We start from the raw sequence: 22,715 nt of genomic DNA, 5'->3' as shown, positions 1-22,715 counted from the left end.
AGGGAGGTGAGTATCATTAGGGTTGGAGCTATACTCTGCAGGACAGTCTCCCTCCAGAAATGGAATTGCCCACCCCTGTTCTAGTTGTATTTGGTTTATATTTGTGTCAGTCTGACTGATAGTTATACCATTTTAAATAAAACTATTTCAAAATATTTCTACACGTTGCTGCTTGGATTATGATTACAGGATATCACCCAAACAAAGTTTTCCTTTAAACCAAGTTAAACCTTAGAATTGGACCTTTTATATACACAACAAAACCATTTTTATTTATTTATAATTTTATCTCAGATATCTGTTCTGAATATGTATCTTTAGTTTAATGACATATTGTCATATGAACAGTCAGTAAACAGAATGATGCAAGTCTACCTGTACTTCATGAATCAATCTGATTTCAAAAGAACCAATGATGTGAATTCATGTGAAGTCATTCAAAATAATTAGATGCAGATTGCAATTTTTATGGCTGATTCCAAATTTTGTGACCCGCTGATAACGATTTTTGAAGTCTACTTTTCTGCAACAAATTTTGAAACACATTTTTCATGACTAATTATATATATAATTATATATATATAATAATAATATTTATTTCTGTGTTGTGTATTTTAGATTTTCTGGTAATCAAATAAAGGCATACAATGAAATTTAAATGAACCATTACATTTTATAGTAAACTAAGTGCTAAAACACAGAAGAAAATCTGTGATTTTTAAAATTTTTATTTATTTATTTTATTTAATTTTCCGTCAGAGAGAAGAGAGTGAGAGTGTGCAGCTGTCGTTACTGCCTGCGCCGCTGGCAAGAAAAAAAACGGCTCAGAATCGGTAAAACGTCAGACTGACTGCCCCGTCACCGATCCGATTCCTGGCCGGTCGATCGGTGCATCAAAACGCTTTAACACATGGAAAGGTAGAATGCAGCATCCGCCTTGATGGTATGTCATATTGTGCCAGAACACCCACCCACCACAGCTTATATATAAGTATGGGGATGATTAGGAGGCCATGATGATGGACAGAGGCCAATGAGCAAATTTGGGACTTTTAATGACCACAGAGAGTCTTTCTTTGCTACAGTGGGCAACCAGCCTTGGGCTACATGGTGATAGCTACTGAAAAAAAATTATCTGTTCATAAGAGGCAATTGTTCACAAATGAGCCGTATGCTGGAAACACTGGCTTGTGCTCTTGCAAGACAATATCTGATGGAACCGCATATGAACACGCACAAAGCTTTTCGCTGATGGTGTCTAGATCTGCGTTCTGGAGCCCTGCTGAGGTTGTGGGAGTCCAACTGACATCAAAGTCATCTTGAAATGACACTGCCAAGGCACAATAGTTGAACTCTTAGGATGTTTTTGTTCAAGCACATTGTCAATAGATATTGAGGGTTTTTGTAGCATACATTGCAGATCTGTATCTGTTAATCACAGATAGCCGTAATGCAATGTAATCTACTCTGTTTACTGTTGTGGCCGGTGCACCTCTCCTGTCACACGGCCAGGCCCGCCCTTCCCTCTGAGATGCCAGCAGGAATGACTGGAGTCATTCTGCTCTTTTAATTTAGAAAGTCATGCCTGATGTCACCGTCGTCCCTTGTCCCTCCCAAGGTCGTCGTATGTAGGGACTTGGGGGTGGGGGGGAGGGGGCAAGCTGCGTCTTGTAGCGCTGGAGCCGGTGTGCGCCACATCGTCAGGTCATTTCGGAGGCCATTGCTGTGTCCTCCTTCTACCCTGCACAGGTGGTCATGGCCAGGATCAGAATAATTTATGAGCGCTGGGTCGGTCTCCTCTCCGCCAGCCTGGGTTTTCTGGCTCCCAGCCACACACTGATTTCATCCTGGCCTAGGAGCACAAAATAGTCGTGGCAGTTTGTTTCTCTGTCCACTCTGGCCACCCCTCCTTCCCTGCCCACCTAGTCCCCAGCGGAGGTCGTTTGTGCAGTTTGTCGACGTTGACCGAACATTTTCGCGTGCCCCTGAAGTGACCCCTGGATGAATGCATCAGCGATTTTGTAATGTGAAGAGTGCAGGCATCGTCACACCAATTAGCGCAGATATCCCAGATAAACAAACGCCCCAACAATGAGAAGCCCCTGAACAGAGATCTGTAGAGTGCTCCACCTTGAAGTGAAGGCTCTCATAAAGACACTCATCCAAAGTGACAGGCAATTCGCTTAAAATATGTCATGGAGTTCCCCTAATGCATTTCCTCAGAAGTTATGACATCAGGTGTTGTCCACCTAAACCACAACGTCATGTCTGTTTGACACTATATTAAGTAGAAAGTCATGTAGGACCTTTGAATCATTGAAAGAAACACAAAATAACAACCCCACCATGACATATGGTGGTGAATTGGTGCTGTAACACTGGATTTATGTCTAGAAGCAGAACTAGGAACGTCATCAGAGAACTGACTAGTCAGTTACTGCTGTAGAAGCGTGGTATTTCGTTGTTGGCATGGAATTGGGAGAAATAACTCTTCTAAAAGAGGTTATTTTGTGTGGTACTTTCAACATGATAAACCAGTGTGAGAAGTTGTTTCTAAATTCATCCCCTTTAAAGCTCCGGTGCTACAGCCATCGAAGCGTCACTTGTATAACTAAATTTCAAAACAATTGCTGTTGGACTTCAGATCATCTGCTGTGAGTGACTCTTCTGTTATTATACATAATTCAAAGGCCACCAAAGGTTTTTGCGAGTACTAATAGTTTTATACAGTTTTAGCTTTTTTTGTTGAATGTCAGGTTTGCTATGTAACCGCTGTGTTTTTTCTTTTTGTAAATCATTTTTCTTTTCTTTTTTTGTGGTAACTTTTTGACTTTGTACACACACAGATGCCACACCTAGAATGTTGCATTAAGATACCAGGTAAATGTTTTTTAAGGGTGTGATGAATTGAGAAATCAACGTTCCCTTGAGTTTTTTATATATAAAAGGTCATTGTAATATAAGAATATCCTGTATGTTTCAGAGCTGAAAACTTCCTTGTTAGTCAAAGTAAAGCTTTTATAGACACCAGGCCCAGAAAACGATCGTGTTCACATCTTGACGCCATCAACTGATGAAACACCGCCTCTACAGAATAATAAGTGTGTGTAGTTCAGTAGCCCCGCCCACTGACTAGTGGAGCTGTTCAGATCACGCTTGCCAGCAGAAATAAACATGCCGAAGAAGATAGCAAGATATTGTGGAAGAACAGTCGCTGCATAAGCTTCCTTCGGATCCTAATATTAGGAATGTGTGATACTTCATTTATTTATAATGAAGTTCCAGCTCACATGGGAAAGACGTTGCACATGTGTTTGCAATTGCTTCATTTAACTGTGAAATCGTAAACAAGGCTTAGGTTGCGCTGGATTTGCAGACACATTGAGATTAAAACACAATGCTGTGCCTTCTATATTGGATCTGACAGGAATGGTGCAACACACTTATGTGAGTAAAACACCTTTTTTTAAAAATATGTAATAGTAGTCCCGGGGCTATATGTTTTCCAGACGGGCTACTAAAACGTATGCCCGTCGGCAGGCCGGTGAATCTCATAGTGAAATAATATCCCTTTCCTGATATGGACGTGTGCGTGCTTGCTTGCGTGGGTGCGTGTGTGTATGTGTGTGGTTTGCGCTTATTGTCAATAATAACTCGGGCCAAGTAATACAAAAATAATATTCCAATCAATCGCGGTGGATGAGAAAAAAATTGTGTTTTATTGATAAAGACGTTTAAGAGCCCTGTGATCGAGAGATTTATCCCGGTTGCCGCTTTCAAAACAATCCCTCCCTCATGTGAAGTGAAAGGTGAGCTGAAGCTCATTAAATATGCAAATCTTATCCAATCCTAGCCATGGGCGTTTACTTCCAAGTCTCCAGTGCGGCACGCCGTACAACTTTCAGGAGAGAGCCTCAAAACCAGTGTAGAAAATAGCCTATTAGTTATGTTTTTGAATGTTAAAAAACGCACAAACGTCATTAGTTGACCTCAGACAACAGTATAAAAAAATAAAAATAAGCTAGTTCATGACACCTTTAAGATTTGGTTTCCTTTCAGTCCTTTTCAGTTCATGTGATTTTTAAATTGGACACTCCACGAATGAACTGGAACAATTGAACAAATCCAGGATTTGTGTCAAGGCCTTGTGTTCGGTTTAATACCATCCCCTAGATGGCCGTGTTATTTCAGAGCGTAAACTGTGATGCGGAGAAGCGAAAGGGTGCATCATTGGTGTTAGCATTAGCAATCCCTGCTCACAAGGCAATAGAATTATAACAGTTCCTGCTGTGGTGTTTGGAGCTGAATTATGGACTCATTTTGGGTTCCACTATAAAGAAACCCCTAAGTAGAAGATTCAAGATCTAGCTGAGGCCATTAGGTTTTGAATTAATTTATTATTTTTTTATTTGTTGGTATTTGTTAGAATCCATGACACCATGTATCTGCAACATGCCTAGGACTACCAGCAAAAAAACAGGCCCTGTGGGCATGGGGTACGCTTTTTCCGTTTGTACCAAAGCCATCTGGTGGATTTGCTGCCAAAAAAATAAATAATACTTTTTTTAGTTCCATCTGACCATAGAACCAGGTCCCTTTTGAAGTTCCAGTCATGTCTGACAACTTAATATGCTGGATTTTATTTCTGGATAAGCAAGGAGGAATTTTCTTGAAACCCTCCCAAACCACTTGTGGAAATGTAGGGTTTAACTAATCTCTCCAGTTCTCCAGCTGTGAACCTTGAAGAGTCTTTGTCCCCTCAATCTCTTCTCTTTGCTGTGCATAGACACACGTCCTCTTCCAGGCAGATTTGTAACATCTTTAGTTGATTTGAACTTCTTAATTATTGCCCTGATGGTGGAAATGGGGATTTTCAATGCTGTAGCTATTTTCTTACAGCCACTTTCTATTTTGTGAAGCTCAGCAATTTTTGGCTGCACATCAGAAATATTTTCTTTGGTTTTACTCATTGTGATGGATGATTAAAGGAATTTGGCCTTTGTGTTTCCTCATATTTACACTCTTGTGAAACAAGACGTCATAGCGGGACAATTTCATGCTCCTAGTCACTTAATTTTTAATTTTAATTTTGGGAATATACTTCGGAGATTTTTGCTCATGAAAAATTCTACAATAATTGTAATGGTAATAAAATCATTTTTTATTTATTATGTAATTATAAAGATTACGTTTTTCTTTTTCCCCCAAAGGAAAGATCAAAAGGATGAACAATGCAGATATATTTTTACAGCCATCTTTGATCATATTTACAAGGGATGCCAATAATCCTGACCGCAACTCTACATTCAAACTGGAGTGTGTAGTTTTTTCTACTTCAAATCCAATTCATGAATTGAGTTTAAAAGGCATTCTTAAATCAATTGTAAATGCCAAACAATACAGAGATAAAAATAGTTATGCTTTTAAAAAATTGCACTTCAGAGTATTCAATCCATTTGTGTTCTCTCTGGCTGTTTTTGAACACCCATCCTATGTGAACAACAACTAAGAAACACATCTGATTGGGGTCAAACCCTAATTATTCTAAGACAGACTACTTGTCTAATTGTTCCAGCCCACCAACTAGTTGATTTTTTTTTTGATGGAAAATGTGTGGTTTCTACTAGATCCGTAACCACAACCTACCTTTTTGAGTTTTGTATTTTCACCCCATCCTTTGCAATTTGAATCCGTAATTCAATGCTAACGGCAACAAACCACTTAGGGGAATGGCGCAGGCAGCCGCCAGCCTTTAAAGCCCACTCCAGTAATGGTTCTCTTTCTCCACGAGTAGCTCTGAGATGCTAGCTGACTTTGATAAACTGAATTATCCTAGAGTGTCTGTCCTATTCACACTGGGTGGTTGTGATGTACCATATTGCTCGGCTGAATAAATTAAAGCTTCAGCTGATGTCTGTCCTCACCTGTCCCCCTCCCTCTTACTCTCCTCATTGTTTTCTACATCAAGCCTGTCCTTTTGTTGCTCCTGCAGCGGAGCTGGTTTATGAAAGTTAGTTTTTATTCACGCTAATGTCCTATTAATTTCATGCTCCTGCACTCTCTGAATAGACCACCTTCCTGCATGTTTTCTCTTTTTCATTCATCGACGTGCTTCTAAAGTTTCTTATTAGTGAGATTAGGTTTCTGTCCATGCTTGCTAGTAGTCTCTCTTTTTCTATTAGTGGAACAATTGGATACTGGATAGAGGTTGCGCTATTATTTTTCCTCCCTTTTTTCCATTTTCATTCTTTTATCTGTAATCCAATTGGGTTTGGGACACGCCATAATCCTCATCGGTGGCTCGCGCTAGCCATATTCGGCTGTTGTTTGGTTTCGGAACCGCTCGTTTTAATGCAGGCTCTGATAGACTCTCACCCCTGCCACTACATGTCTGATCAGATGCATTTCTTTGGTGATTTGTCTCTGACTCATCACACGGTTTAGTTGTCCTGATAGAGTTTTTCCACGGTGGAATATGCCAGTTGTTTTTTGGCTTAAACCCTGCACTCTGAACTCGAGGGGCATGGTATAAATCTCTATAGCTTGTCATGCATGGTGGCTGCGAACATTTCCTTACATATGCAGTGTTTTGATTAATCACGCATGGCATTGCTCCCGAAAGCTCTGGCCCATCCCCATCTATGGCCATTAGTCACTGTCACCTACTCTGACTTTATGCACTGAATGCTTGTGCTACTGTATCTATTCACAGCGCGCGGCTGTGTTGGTGTGCGTGCTCTATATTCCAGCCTCTTTGCACACAATGCCTGTACACTTACTCCATCATATTGCGTTTTAATTTACCCTATTTTTGAACTCTCGCTTTCTCCAAATTGAATAAAATGTTTGGATGAAAGCTTATTCATATCAGGAAAAATATGTTTATTTCAGCTGTTTGTTGTAGGGAATCTTAGGTAATTTAGGGATCGTTTGTTTAGATTTGAAATCATATTAATGATTTCGGATCCTTAACAGTTCTGTTAATGGTGTGTTTTTTTATGTGTTTTTTTTGTAATTTTCATGAAGCACACTGTTAACTAAATAATAGAAATAAATAAATACAATACTGCTAGGTTATGTATTGAAGACATTATTTTAGGGATGGAATAATCTTGCCTTTGAAATAACGTTCAAGTAACTGCTGTTCAAATGTTTTTTGTAATGTTTTAAAGAAGGAGAACTTATGCTCACCAAGGCTGCATTTATCTTATTTATTCACTTTAATGTAAAAGAAAAGTATTTATCTGAAATCGAAAGCTTTTACAACATTGTACTACCGTGCAAAAGTTTTGGGTCAGTATGATTTTGTTTTTGCTGAAAAAACTTAACGAAATGAATAAATGTATTCAGCAAGGATGGATTAAATTGATCAAAAGTTACAGTAAAGACATTTATAATGTTACAAAAGATCCTATTTAAAATAAATTATGTTCTTTTAAACAGTATTCAGTGTTCTACACACACACACACACACACACACACAGTGCCTTGCGCAAGTATTCGGCCCCCTTGAACCTTGCAACCTTTTGCCTCCAATCGAGAATCTCACAAACGTTACCATCTAACCTCACTGAGCTCGAGCGTTTCTGCAAGGAGGAAAGGGCAAAAATTTCAGTCTCTCGATGTGCAAAACTGATAGAGACATACCCCAAGCGACTTACAGCTGTAATAGCAGCAAAAGGTGGTGCTACAAAGTATTAACTTAAGGGGGCCAAATAATTTTGCACGCCCAATTTTTCAGTTTTTGATTTGTTAAAAAAGTTTGAAATATCCAATAAATTTCATTCCACTTCATGATTGTGCCCCACTTGTTGTTGATTCTTCACAAAATTACAGTTTTATATCTTTGTTTGAAGCCTGAAATGTGGCAAAAGGTCGCAAAGTTCAAGGGGGCCGAATACTTACGCAATTTATATATCATCATTATCATAGCTATCAAAATCCAGTGTTCGGCATTTTGCGTACGTGAGTTTTTGTTGTAGATGTCTAGTTAAAAAAAAAAAAAAAAAAAAAAATTGTGTACTGTGCTAATTAATTGAGATTTCTTACAGCTCTTACAGGTTGTTGGCCTTGTCTGTTTCGTTGCTTCTATTACTCTCCCCTTTTTTGTAAGTCGCTTTGGATAAAAGCGTCTGCTAAATGATTAAATGTAAATGTAAATGTATATATAAATATATATATATATATATATATATATATATATATATATATATTACACAACTGTTAAATGTTTTAAACATCTATCTATCTATCTATCTATCTATCTATCTATCTATCTATCTATCTATCTATCTATCTATCTATCTATCTATCTATCTATCTATCTATCTATCTATCTATCTATCTATCTATCTATCTATCTATCTATCTATCTCCGTTATTATAGTAAATATAATATAATATTTTAAATCTATGTTCTACTTTAAAAAGTCATTATATTGCTCTTGTGTTTGAGCTTGTGTAAACTGTAAGTTAAACTTGCTTTCAAGCCATAGAAATATTTGAATTGTGAACCGTTATTAGTCGGTTCTTTTCATTGATGTGCACAGGATGGGATAGGTCAGGGAAATGTCATGGAAATTAATTCAATAAAATTGTGAATCTGTTCATATTAAAAAATGTATTAAAGATACCAGATTTAAAAGTAGTTGTTTGTAAATGTTTGTTGTTGCATGGGGACAAGGAAGGAGAATTCAATAGCGAGGTGTGCTGTTGTCTTGCAAATCACATTCTTAGCCCTCATTTCATTTCTAGATTCACTACAGCTGCTGCACCTTGGCTGAATATTCTGTAGAAGAATAATCCAGTCATCAAGAACTGCTAAAGTGCCCCTATTATCCTATTTTAAATGTTCCTAATTTTGTCTCCCACAACAGGTTTACATGCTTTAATTTCTTTTTCGTCACATTACCATATTTTTCAATGATTCTCAAACGACTCGTCAAATGAATCGGTCTCTCTGAACCCCTTCTTTCTGTGAGCCTACTCTGCTCTGATTGGCCAGGTGTTTCAGTCTGTTGTGATTTGGTACAGCGTGTGTCGGAAACTAAACGCCATTACCAGAACTGAATTTCAAGCCTCAGCTATTTGTACTCACTTTAAAGACCGTAACGATGACGTTGATTTAACCATATCAATCTGAGCACAAGTCTGATGATGAAACACTGGAAGAACTATTAATTCAACCTGAACCTCCATCGCAACGACTTGAGCAGGACATTTCTCAGTGATAAGCTGCTCATATTGAGATACATTATGAGATGTTGCAACTGTAATTCCTCACCATCAGCATTAACAAGTGTATGTCCATCAACAAACCCATGTATATATTTTTAATTTATTGCGGAGCAGATGCGGGAGCTATATCCATATCAGCACATGACTGAGGTTATAGTAGCACACACACACACACACACACACACACACACACACACACACACACACACACACACACACACACACACAAAAGTAAGCTAGCCAGAAATGTATGCAGTAAAAAAACTAAAAAAAACAACCTACATATTTTGAACAGATTGTAAAATACATCAATAATTATTCATACTTACAGGTTGTGGTTCTGAGGAGCAAGCTGTTCCAAATAAACTGGGCACTAACCCATCTTTCAAGAATAAGCGCTTCGCTAAATTATGTTTGAGGGCTGGTCAAGTTGTTCGTGGATTGACAATGTACAACATAGGTGTGCATTATGCAAATGTATTTTCTAGTGACGCAGAACCATAACAGTAGGATTCAAAACACAAATGATTTGTATAGGTGGTTCAGAGTCGATTCTTTCTTTTGGGAGACAATAACTTTATTTATCGTGCTTTTTTGACTTTACAACTTGTATTCACAAACAGCTTTATTTACACACTGCATGAAAGGGAATATTTGAAAAACCATAACCGGGGCACTTTAAATGAGCTAAGTTTTACTGCTTTCGAATCAATTCAGCTGATCTCCAGATCTGGCATTCGAACTTTTACCATACATGAGCATAGATTATTGAATCTGATTAGACCATTAGCTTCTCGTTTAAAAATGGCCAAAGAGTTTTAATATTTTTCCTATTTAAAGCTCGACTCTTCTGTAGTTACATCATGTAATAAGACCGACGGAAAATGAAAAGTTGCCGATATGGCTAGAAACTGTACTCTCATTCCTGTGTAATAATCAAGGAATTTTACTGCTGTACCATGGGTGCAGCAGGTGCAATGATATGAAATCCCGATGGATTCGAAAACCGGTAAACTGTTTAACTTTAGGAGAGTTGGGATAAACAGTGACAAGCTCCTTTTAATACAGTAAACTCTAATAAATAATTCGGAGTCAGACCCATTTTTTATTTAAAGGGTTACTTCAGAGATTAGCATATGGCTTTGTATCAGTAGAAACCCTGGAGAATATTCAAATTATTGTGCTTTCCCCCCTCATATCTCCCTGAGACAAGAGATTTATGCATTTTATTTCTGGAAAAATTCCTCCTATGATGCAAAATGATGATTTTTGCATCATAGGAGGAATGTTTGCCCAGAGGCTAAAGACTACAGCCAGCAGAGGGAGCCATTTCCGCATGTTTTGAATCCGCGCATGGGGGATGGAGATCACACTCAACTGGCAGGGAGAGCTCAGCTTGCAGACAGGATCATTTAAACGGAGCTATGGTGAGCAATGTAAGTCTTTTAACTTCTCAAATTCATTTCTATGAAAGTTAAGCTTGCAAAGGCATGATCTGAAATGCGTGCCAGACTGATCTCGCGTTGTGAATGTATGCCGCGAATGTAGTCGCAGTTAGTTAGTTGCACTCCTGCAGTTAGTGCTCAGGGGTGTGACACTCGCGCGGTGACTCACTCATTATATTGAACAGACACGTTCAGTTTTTAATTGTAGTGTCTTCTCTAACTCAGTCACAGTAATGAAGTTGGTGGTGTTGGGAATGGCCTCACAGGGCAGCGAAGCATTCTGGGAATTGTAGTCTTTCATCCCCATGGGACAAAAATACATTTTCTGTCTTTTCTCAGTCTAGAAGACACCAAATTCAAAAATAATTTCACATTTCTACTGCATTGATGACACAGTTTAAATACAGATTCATCTTCCCAGCGCTGAAGTACCCCCTTTAAAGGAAGTCTATAGCCCCGTTTCCACCAAAATTCCCCGGAACAATTTGTACCAGGAACTTTCTCCCCCCCCGGACTCGCAATTGTCTGCATTTCCACCACGATCTAAAGTTCCGTGAAGATTAGGCAAATTAGTCCGGTGATGTAGGACTGCGCGCGACTGCTCCACCAAGTCAGTGACGGACAGTAATCAATCAAAATCTGATTGAAAGATTTAGTGGACTGTTTACATGAGACGTTATCTAAACCGATCTGGTGTTTACATGTGATGACTTTCAATCGCAATCATTTTGTCACATGCAGTTTGTCTGCCGCATCAAAAATGTCAACGCTGTTTTCTCCAGCAGCTGGAATGTGTTAACTGTAGCCATAGCAACTCTTAACGGCCACATATTATATAAGTTATTTATTTGTTGTAAAGTGTAATAATCATCTCAAAAAATATATATATTCTGTCAGGCGCAGTTAAAGTAAAAACTGCCTGGGGCAATATACGCTGTGTCATTACTCCAACATTATCTTCATAACTTACAAAATAAAAAGTTAACCCCTCAGAAAAATGAACTTTCCTCTCTTGTCAACATGAGCGCGGCGCGCACTGTCACGTCATGTAAGGACGCACCCTTAAAAGTAATCGGTCAGGTCGTTTACATGGTGAAAAATAGACTGTAAAAATGTTACTGTAAAAAAACTGTAAAAAGTTTTTTTAAAGACTGTAAAAAACTGACTCAAGGTTGCCAGATAGGCTGCAGGAACATTTGTAGCTGCAGCTGTGGTAACTAGAGCAGATCTGGCAACCCGGATGCCGAGACACTACTGACTTTGTGATTGGTGGATAGGTGGAGGGTGGAGCTTCAGGCCAAAACACAACATGACAACATCAACATCAGTTGAGGGCTGCAACAACCACTTTTAAATGACAATATCCTGTCCGGACTACTGTTGTCAGTGATATAAGTATTTGAAATGAACATGATTTCTTAATGTCTAGAGACATATCAAGGCCGTTTTATGATTTAATCGAAATACATTTCTTACTTACAGTTCCTTTAAGAACTGGTTCTTTTTTCCAACATTTTTTTTAATTGTACTTTTTATTTTGTCTTCTGAATTTCCAGTCCTGCATGGCATGTCCCAGTACATTCCCTCATCACTGCTCGCGCTTATTTCTGTATGTATGTCAGCATCTGTCTGACTGTTGGATGGCCTGTATCAGCACATTTGTGTCTAGAGAGCGTTGTACAATTGCTCTCATGGGCTCAATCTACCCCTGCGTAACTTGTTCATCCACCACTGCTCCAGGGCTTATCCAACTCCGCAGAGCCCACTGAGTGCGATGAGGTCCTGGGTACGACCCAAAGCCTGCTGCCTGAGCCAGAAAAGATCTGTAGGACTGGCTTGTGAGTAGGGCATACGCTATTAACTATAATGTCTTTTTAAGGTCTAAAACAAAAAAATGGGTTCATAATGCACATAATAACATCTTAATCTTTTAATTTTTATATTGTCTCTGGATAAATTCTGGAGTGTTTTTCTTTTTCACATAGCTTGTGATTTCTCTTTAGACACATTTGCCTGATAGGTAATATCAGTTACAGTTAACAACAGCGGTTTGGGTCCATGCAGCGTGTGTGTACACTTCCGCTCACTGAATACACACATGGCAGTTTGTACGTGGAGCAGAGGGGGGGAAATAATGCCACTTTGTCACTTTGGTATCCACTGAAGAAGGTAAATTGCACAGGATACAAACTGAAGTGGTACGCTAATGTGACTGCTTGTGTCATAGTTGTCACAGCCAGTTATTGTAAAAAAGCTGGGGACGGGATGAACAAGTTAGGCAATGGCTTTGTCGAAGAATTGCGTGGGCCGAGCTAGAAGCGTCAGTTATCTAAAGACTGTCACCCCTCATTCCCTGTTGGTGATTCTCACAGTATTGATTTTCTTTACATTTGATTCCATTCGAGAGTCGCCGAGGTCACACCTGCCATCCATCGTGAGGTGTTGTGGATATATTGGATTAGAAACAGAGAGGTTCATCCTTGTTCATTTAATGATAGACAAGATTCACTGGAGAATTTGTCTGAACGACAGATGCACTGCACTCGTTCCCTTGCCCATGTTTTGTGTTTTTCCCATTCATTTTCTCAATAGTCATTTTAGAACGTTGTACAATAAAGAGTTCTGAGATATGAATCAAACCAACCAGCTCCGAGATAAATCAAAACTATAGACAAAGGATTTTGTATTTAATTAACAATAAGACAAAAGCGCACATGACTGTAATTCAATTATTTTAATTTAAACACTGTTGCGGAAATTAGAAAAAAGATGTTTTACAAGTGATGCATGTCTAAATGAATGAATAATGTTAACTAACTGCATGATTTGTATTATCTTATGCTGCGTTCCAGGCAACCCATAATCTGTGTTTTTCCAACCTTCTACCTGTGAAAGTGCACTGGAACGGCAGTCAAACCGTGACTTCCCACATAGCCCGTGAAACAACATTGGAAGCCCCTACGGGGGTTCAGTGCAAGAATAAATTAAATTAATACTAAATACATTTGAAAATATATGGCATTTTCTTCTTCAAATAAGAAAGGAGTAAGCACCTTTGTTGATAGAAATGATTTGTAAATGAGCGTAAGGTCTGTCATGCTTTGTTTAAATCTCGCTACCACAATTCCTTGCTCTCTGGCAGTTTGGCTTGACTTTGCCTGGAACGCTACAAAGTCCTGAGTCGTGGTTTGAAGTCGTAACTTACGGGCTCAAAACCTGCCTAGAACGCAGCATAAGAACTGTACATTTCTGGACATTACTTGGACACAGTCACTGCTGATAACAAATTAGAAACATGCATTATTTATAAAGCTGCTTTGAAGCGATAGGTATGTGAAAATCACTGTACGAATAAATGTGAATTGAATTGTTTTTATCATACAAATTTATGAACTTTCGTTTGCCACAATGCAGTGTTTGAATTGATAAATATACACAATTTAAATTAATATCATACGATTTTTATGTTTGATTTAAAGGGGTGGTTGCATGCGATTTCCCTTTTCTTTACTTTAGTTAGTGTCTAATGTTGCTGCTTGAGCATAAACAGTATCTGCAAAGTTACAGCGCTGAAAGTTCAATGCAAACGGAGATATTGACTTTTAAAGTTACGGCAGTTTATTGCCTACAAAAACGGCCGGTTTGGACTTCAATGAGCTTTTTCCCTTGTTGGTGACATCATAAACCCTTCCTATTATCATAAACACTGCCCCAGATGTGACTTCTGCCCGTAATGGTAAGGGTGTGGCGTTTCCAGACAACCTGTGCTTGGCACTTCAGCCAATAAAAATACATGAAACTACATTTGGCCATCTAACCAATCTAAGACCATTGCGTTTTTCGGAGGGATGGGCTTCATAGAAGCAGGAAGCAAACGAGCCACTCAGAGGACATTGGAGACAACGGTGTGGAATAAAGGTAAAATATAAGAGCAATACAGCGTAAAAAAAGAAAGAAGTATTAAGACATGTTATATTGCGCCCCATAAACACAACCAAGCCTAGAAAAAAAACATGGAACCACCCCGTTAAAACTGTTTTATGCTTTTTGGTAATGTTGCACATATGGTCAACTAATGTTATTTTCTTTGACACAACTAAATCATTTTGAAATAATAATAATAATAATAATAATAAAATGTTGAACAGAAATTGGTGGATTATGGGTAATGTAGTTAACCATTACTGGAGCTATTAAATCTAATTTAAATATCATGTACTTTAGCTTTTGCAGAAATGTAGTTCTTGTCTTAATGACCTCAGACTCAGAGCTCATTTAAGGTCTACCTTAAAATGTTTAAATGTTGACATTGGTGGAAATGAATTAGAATTTTTCTCTGAGAATCTGTTTTGCTTTTCTATAGTAAATGCTTATTCACCTGCCATGGCTGATCTTGCCTGACCTGTTTGTGGATTCTGTGAACGGGGGCAGAAGGGACATGTATTTATAACATTCACCATAATTTTTAAAATGGCTGCAATATACATGTCCTGTCATTATCCCCCAGGATCTACTACCACATGTGTGTGGAACAGACTGAACCTCAGCATTGCGTGTCATATCCTCAAGAAGTGACATGAGCGTAGCTTTATTTATGTCCTCCCCTAGTTCCTGCTTGCTCAGGCTTCCCTTTGGACCATGGAAGTGATAGGAAACAAATGAGACAGTCCTGTAGAACTGTAGGCACACATTCTGTATCTGCTGTGCCCTGACCTCATCGCTCGCTCCACGCTCCGCACTGCACTACATCACACCAGGGTCTCCAGGGCTTCTCCATCCACTCAGCCAAGACAGTGACCTCGCCTCCATTCACATCCCTGCCGCTGAGCGCCGTACCCTCCCAATAACTGCCACACAACGTCCTGACCACGCTTCCACCCCTGTCAACTGTACCGTTCAGCTGCCGTCTGCTGACACACTTCCAACCCCCCCGCCCAAAAAAAAAAAACATGGAAGCGTGATGGAAAAACGGACAGAATGGCAAATCAGATAATGCTATGACACAGCAGATATTCTGAGGTGCTTTTTTTTTTTTGCATACTCTGCAATATGTCAGGAAAAACACAACGCATGCACACTTGCGGTACCCACCTCACAGCTCAATGGTTTCTTACCGGAGTTTTTTTTTTTTTAAAACAACAGTCGCCTCGGCCCATATTCCATTAGCCGCAGTTCTTTCGATTTGCCTTTGCCTACTCTTTGCTTTTCAGACATGGCAATTATTTCTGGCACCTGCAAGATCGAATGAAGGGGAAACTCAGACAATGTGTGGTAATTAGATCTTGTGTGTTTTACCCTGCGATTATGTGCTTGACAATTTGTCATTGAGTGGACTCCGCAGCTGTCGCCGGAGTCGAGGCACGCGTCAATCAAAAAAGCTCCACCTCCCTCCCAGTGTTCCCTCCTCCCCCCCAGGCGTCACGGATATTCTCAGCGGGTTCCTGAGTTCGTCATGTCGAACTTGTACAGACGTTACTATCGTTTTGGGCACCTGCGCAATTAAACTCGTCTCTGGATCGCATGCTAGATGCTTTAATAATGGAAGCATGTGTCTGTGCGTTTCATTGCAAGTGTTATTTCTCCCTCCAGCTACTTTTGCTCGTCTTTGTCCACCCCCTCTCTTCACCCCCTCTTCTCTCTTTTCTCCTCCTCTTTCCATCTCACATTTACACGTACACACGTTTTTAATGGAGCATCACAACTCCTGCTGCACTCCGATGGATGGTGTTCACAGAGAGCCTCTTTCATCCAGCAGGATTTGGCTGAGCTTCGCTATGAATGCTTATGAAGATCATATTCCTCTATAATTGTCCCTTGTCGATTCTCGAGTCCCTGCTCGCATTTACATTGAGCTGTCAAGAGCATCCTAAGGGTGTAAGTGTATATCAGTACATAATGAAGTATATCTTTTTTGTATGCTCCTGTTTAGACTTTTTAGGCACAATTACTGCTGTGCAAATGGTAAACACTTGTTCCCTACTTAGCAAGTTGATGATAACTCCTGATGATTAGATTTTTCCTCAACACCTCCAAACAGAACTGGCAAGCACTGAGTTTTAATAAGACCTGAATTCTCTCCGTAATTAGCACAGCGAGCTGTTATTCTTTGAAAGCATTGAATCCAAATATGACCCAGCCATGATCCAAGACTCAAGTGCATAAAATAGAATATATCATCATATAAACTGTTGCTATATTTTATAGTACAAGATATTTTTCATACTTTCTATATTACTTATGGATATTAAGTTTACTATTATTATTCATTTGTGTCTCCCCAACACTGTCTCAAATGATGCATTTGACACTGAAATGTCAAATGATGGATTCTGTTTTAGAATAAAATGACCTCGGCTACTTTCATAGAAAAACATGTCATTCATAATTTTATGATTTTTTTTTTTTTTTTGTATTTTTAAACTACAAATACAAAAGTAAAACCAATAACATCTCAATGATAGTTATAGTTAGTTCATCTGAAAAGTAGAATCGCGTGATTTAAAAATGAAAAAATACATAAATCAGTTTTAATGAGAATTTAGGTAATTCCCCCCCAAAATGTTTAATAAATATTCTCCCCTAGGCCATATATGCTTGAAGTTGAAGAAACCGAGATCATGAAATGGAAAATTAGAAATTGGCTAACTGTTCTAAAATGTCAAGAGAAGTTTTATGTAGCTTGTGTTCTCCACGAATCTCTGGTTGGCAACCCTGGGACAGATGCATTCCCACCTCCAACGAGACATTACAGTAAAAAGGGCAGGTTTTCCACAAAGATGAGTTGGAAGCTATGGTCCAGTGGGGGTTGGATTAAAGAAAGCATGTCAAAGAGTTTGCTAGCCCCTGCCTGCTCTTGCTTTGAACCCTTCGTCCATCACAGACAGGTGGAGTTAGCCCAATCATCTGGGACTTTAAGCTTATAGCTCTCTCCCTCTGAGCCTCACACAGTTCTGCTTAAATGGGATTTCAGCTGCATCCTATGCCGCTCTACTGATCTCACATCCAAGCCTGGAGCTCTCACTGATGGCGGGTCAGTGACGCTGTCCGTGGTGCTGATATTTGCTGGCTGCTGTCCGCGGTGCTGAAAGGACAGCAGGCTTCTCTGCCATAGCACTGGGCTGCCGTCTCCCTCGCGGCTAGTCGCGTACCTCATCTCAATTATCTCTCCTCGTATGGACCGAGCGCTCTGAAGTCGAAAACGCACAGTCTGAACCATCCATTTGCTAGCCATCTGCCATTCCTGCTTAGCGCAGCCCCGGATGCTGCTCTGCAGCTACAAAAGGGGGCAGATTTTTTCCGGAACTGCCATTTCGTGTGGGTAGGTGGCGGAGGAGGACTCTGTTTTTAATCATGTCGATTTGATTTGGCTAATTAAAAGAAACATCAAGAGGAAATAATGTGAGGCAGAACCGCAATGCTTAATTGAATATGAATGCGCTAATTCAAGTGTGATCTTTAAATATAAGCTTGACAAAAGATGCTCATGTATTCAGGGGGCGTTTTGTTGCGTATGCGCTAATTGTACATTCACGCCACGGACCCGCTCCCTAAAGTGCCCTCAGTGCATCCTTATGCTGTCCATTACTCTCCAATGTAAGAGCAGAAAGCATGGATAATTCTATTTGGTGCTAGCTCAGATAGCGCACTGACCTGGGAACTGGGCTTTGATCAGCAAGTGTTGAGCGCTTAAATCTGGGCTAAATCATTGTTAGGGCTTGATAAGTGTTCAGAGTGGGTTTTCTCCCTGTCATGAGTGGACAGGAACATGCCAAACGCTTTTTCAGGGCCGCCTCTCCTGCTCTCTTCATTGTTATGCACTGTGTTGTAGTCATGCATCGCGCTCAAGGGCGGATAATGACCTTAATGACAACGACCGTACCAGGAGAAAACAGGAAAGCTTTCTATTTGGATTTCCGGCCAGTTTTCCAACCTGCGTATGTTTAGTGAGACTCGCTCAGTTACAAATGAGAACTCCGCGCACCTGAGGCACGTCGGCGTGTCTTGATATAGCTCAAGACGAGGTCACTTTAAGAGAGGCTACATTTGTTTCTCACAGACATTAAAGTCACTGTCACTTCCAGAGCCATGCATGCAGCGGCGGTGCAAAATGATCTTTAAGCAGGGAGAACAGTCTGTCTGCGGGGTAAAGCGGAATTACACAGCCGATATATTTGGAATAGCAAAGGATTGAGTGTTACAGGAGCCAATTTGATCAAAATTGAACTACTTTTCATTCCAATTATGCTTCATATTTCTTCTCTCCCATCATGTCCCCGTGTGTGCTGTGCGCATTGGCTTTATTGCACTGCGCTGCTCGCTGTATGGAAAAAAGCTATTAAGAAATTTAGTCACTAATCCTTTGACAAACATAAGAGAACATAATCTTTCACAAGACCTTTCTGAAGATTTTCCACAGATTCTATGCCGTTGTTAGCCTTTCGAAACAGCCCTTTTAATTTATCTCCAACACTTCATAATTTTTTTCCACGTCTGCTATTTGCAGAAAACGACTCAATAGACCCCTCTATTTTTCTCATGCTCTTTCATCATTGAGTGGAGAGCATTATTTAAGGCCAGGTTTCAAAAGGCAGAAAGGCTGTTATCACTTTCAAGGTCTTTTGAGAAGTCCTCATGTGCACGATCACAGTAATTAATTAGAAGCAAATGAGAAATTAAGCTCGCATTTTGTGTGATCAAATTAATTTTTCTCCGCTAGCGGAGTGTGTATAGCTTCAATATCATCTCTTCACCCATGCAAGCACCTTTATTTATAGATGCTGATGAGGCCAGAGGAACAGAAATGACCCCAGAGTTCTGCACATTGATCTCTTTTCCAGCGCCAATTTTACTGAACAGTTGCACCACTTATTCCATTCACTTTCAACTGGGTGAAGGATTTACTGAAAGTGCTCTGGTGTGGGTATTTGAATGAAGTCAACCTGCTGTAAAACCGTAAAATTACCAGAATGACTTTACCTGTAAATACACACAAATGTTGTTCACACATACAATGGTCTGGCTTTTTACCAGTAAGAGAGCGTTCACAAATCATCAATACCAATACTGGTTAATCATGTTGATGTCATTCATCAGAAGTGATCTCAAACCCTTAACTGTTGTCTTCATTCGCCCACACGAGGAGAAGCTAACAGTTTCACGATCTGTTCAATTTGACAACATTTTGTTTTGATGTCTGAGTGACAGGCATAAGGGGACGATCAAACAGAACGCGTTTCTGTTGTTAAAAACACGAGACGTGTGGATGATGAATGGGGAAAAAAAGGCTGGGTCTCAAGCACAATCCGTTGAAAAAGATGCAAGATGTGGTGTAACGGTCAAATATATCAATCCTATGCATATATTTACATAGGAAAAACCATTCAAAAGGAGCTCAGTGTGGCGTAATCACATCATAAGAGCTTTAGGATTGGCCCAAAGCAGACGACTTGCGTCAGTGTGTTCGAAACTCGTACATGCTCATACTGGTATTCTTTATTGTGTTCACATGGTAATTTACCGGAAATGTTAAAATTTCTCTTTTTGGAAAAATGCCAGAACCAATTTTACCTTTATTTCTGAAAAGGTCCTGTTCATACATGATCTCTTACCGGTAATTTAACAGTAAAGAATATTTGTGTAAGGGGCTGTTGTCATTTTATATATATAAATTGCATAATGTTTTTTTTTATTATTATTGTGGTTGTATGGTACAATTGTAATTTTTTTTACATTTACAAATTCTGAAAAATTGGTCTCAAATTACATCAAACTATGCATGGAAAGCAAGCGTAAAACTATTTTTTTTAAAGAGAAATGATTTGGTCACACAGTGGGTATTTTTTATTTAATTTTTATTTAACACAAACAATGGAGTCAAACATAGTTACAATACAATTACTGCAACCAATGCGCAGCATATAGAGTTTATAGATAATGCGAATTTTCAGCTCCTGTCCCAGGTTGTCCTTTTCTAGATACGTTTATAAAACACATACATGCAAGTATAAAACATTCACATTTCTTCAAAAATACTCTCACTCACACATTCACACTCACTCACACACTCACAAAAGGGGAAATCATATTTAAAATGGTTAAAGTTTTGGTCCGTCTTTAGCCACAACTGAAGCTTAGAAGTGAACTTTAAGTCAGATATAGTCTTAATGTCAGATGATAATGAATTACATAGCTTACAGCTCGTGACGGAAAGGGCTGTCTGAGCGGAGCTTGTCCTGCAGTATGGTATTCTGTAGTTATAATTAGTTGTGCTTCTGGTAACACTTTTGCTATTCTATATTTTAATAAATTTAATAAGTGGCTCAGGTGCTAAATTATGAATACATTTGAAAATTAGTTTTAGTAAACATAAATCACTAAAGCTTTCAAAGCTTAGTACATTATACTTACAGTTACAGTGAATTTAAAACTTTGTTACAAATCGTCAGGGGCAACACTTTATTTTAAGGTTCAGCTATTAACTATTAATTAGTTGCTTATTAGCTTGCATATTACTAGGATATTGGCTGTTTATTAGTACTTCTAAAGCACATATTAATGCCTTATTCTGCATGATCTTATTCTGCATCCCTTAATCCTACCCAATACCTAAACTTAAATGCTACAAAAACTACCTTACTATTAATAAGCAGTAAATTTATTGAAGTAATGCTTATTAATAGTTAGTAAGGTAGTTTTTGTAGTGTTTGAGTTTAGGTATTGGGTAGGATTAAGGGATGTAGAATAAGGTCATGCAGAATAAGGCATTAATATGTGCTTTAGAAGTACTAATAAACAGCCAATATCCTAGTAATATGCATGCTAATAAGCAACTAGTTAATAGTTAATAACTGAACCTTAAAATAAAGTGTTACCATAATAATAATAATTATATTACTACAGTTCAATTGTTTGTAAATGTATACTATATTCACAAAATTTAAACTTGCCTCAATTTACATGAATCTATTCCATGGAAAGCGAGCCTTAAACAAAATTATTAAAAAGAGCTGTTTGTGTTTGCTCTGTAGTAATTCATCAAATAATGATTAAATGATGGATTATTATTGTCAGACATTATCGATTATATGACTGGTTATATGCATTGCATTTCCTAATATGTGCCATATATTGTAGTTGTCTGCTGCAACCTCCGCTGCCTAGCCATCAAAACTCACCTGCAAGATCAGATGTTACTGTTGATTTGCTGTGACCATTGAGCACTTATTACTGATTTGCATATTCCCTTTAATGAATTTGGCACACATACAGTGCACACAAATAAGAGGAGTATGGCGTGTTCATGCAAACATATACATTATTTACACTCCTCACCTGATGCCCGTAGTACGCTCACATTCGGTCTTATCTGTCATCCTCTCGGTTTCAGGCTCTGTTGTCAGACGCCGCCACTAGTGAACTATGCTCAGCCACTATGTGGGTGAAAAGAGAGAAGTGCTGATTGACTGAGAGGGCTTTGGGAGGCTCAGAGCTGTTTAAAACACTAGCTGCGAGCTGGTTTTGTGAATATTCATCTGTGAACTGATCAGCAAATTTGCAAAGCGAATGAGGGGATCTGTCAACTAGCCCAGTCTGTTACACGGCAAAGTGCATTAAAGATTGATTTCATTATGCTCAAAGATTTTCAGCTGAGGGAATCGCACTTCCAGGTCTTGGTTTTGTGATCAAACCGGCTTTCTAATGGAAATTTACAATAACAATCCAGAAATGATTGTACTTTGATGCAAGTCACGCACTAAATTTAGGGGTGTTTGCAAGTTTGCACTCAGTGGTCAGTCTGTATTCACATTTTGGACATTAAATTAACATCTTTTTTGTTTGTTTTTTTACTTTTCAGATGCCTGATCAAGGAAGATTTCTGATGGTGACATCTTTCCGGTGGAATGCAGACGGACACTTTTAAAAGGAGCTGAGTTTTTCTGAGGGAAAGGAAATCATGCATTTGACCTACTACCCACAAAACGCAAAATACCACCGCAGCAGTAATCCTACTTTCACCAGAGGGTGAGATACATA

At 39.0% G+C, this 22,715-nt stretch overlaps 1 protein-coding gene across 11 annotated transcripts in view; it reads left to right on the top strand.

Annotated features, from left to right (window-relative positions):
• The window catches only part of nrxn2a (neurexin 2a), a 449,133-nt gene that overhangs the window by 39,228 nt on the left and 387,190 nt on the right, over positions 1-22,715 (top strand). For all 11 annotated transcript variants that reach the window (XM_067424404.1, XM_067424403.1, XM_067424396.1 and 8 more), the window contains exon 2: positions 22,537-22,715. This exon is cut by the window's right edge and continues 1,048 nt beyond it. The gene's annotated coding sequence lies outside the window, so the exon portion shown is untranslated. The remainder of the gene's footprint in view (positions 1-22,536) is intronic.

This window comes from Pseudorasbora parva, chromosome 18 (assembly GCF_024679245.1).
Source record: "Pseudorasbora parva isolate DD20220531a chromosome 18, ASM2467924v1, whole genome shotgun sequence".
Classification (NCBI taxonomy): domain Eukaryota; kingdom Metazoa; phylum Chordata; class Actinopteri; order Cypriniformes; family Gobionidae; genus Pseudorasbora; species Pseudorasbora parva.
Note: the sequence above shows the minus strand (reverse complement) of the source record. Positions and strands in the feature narration are given on the sequence as shown.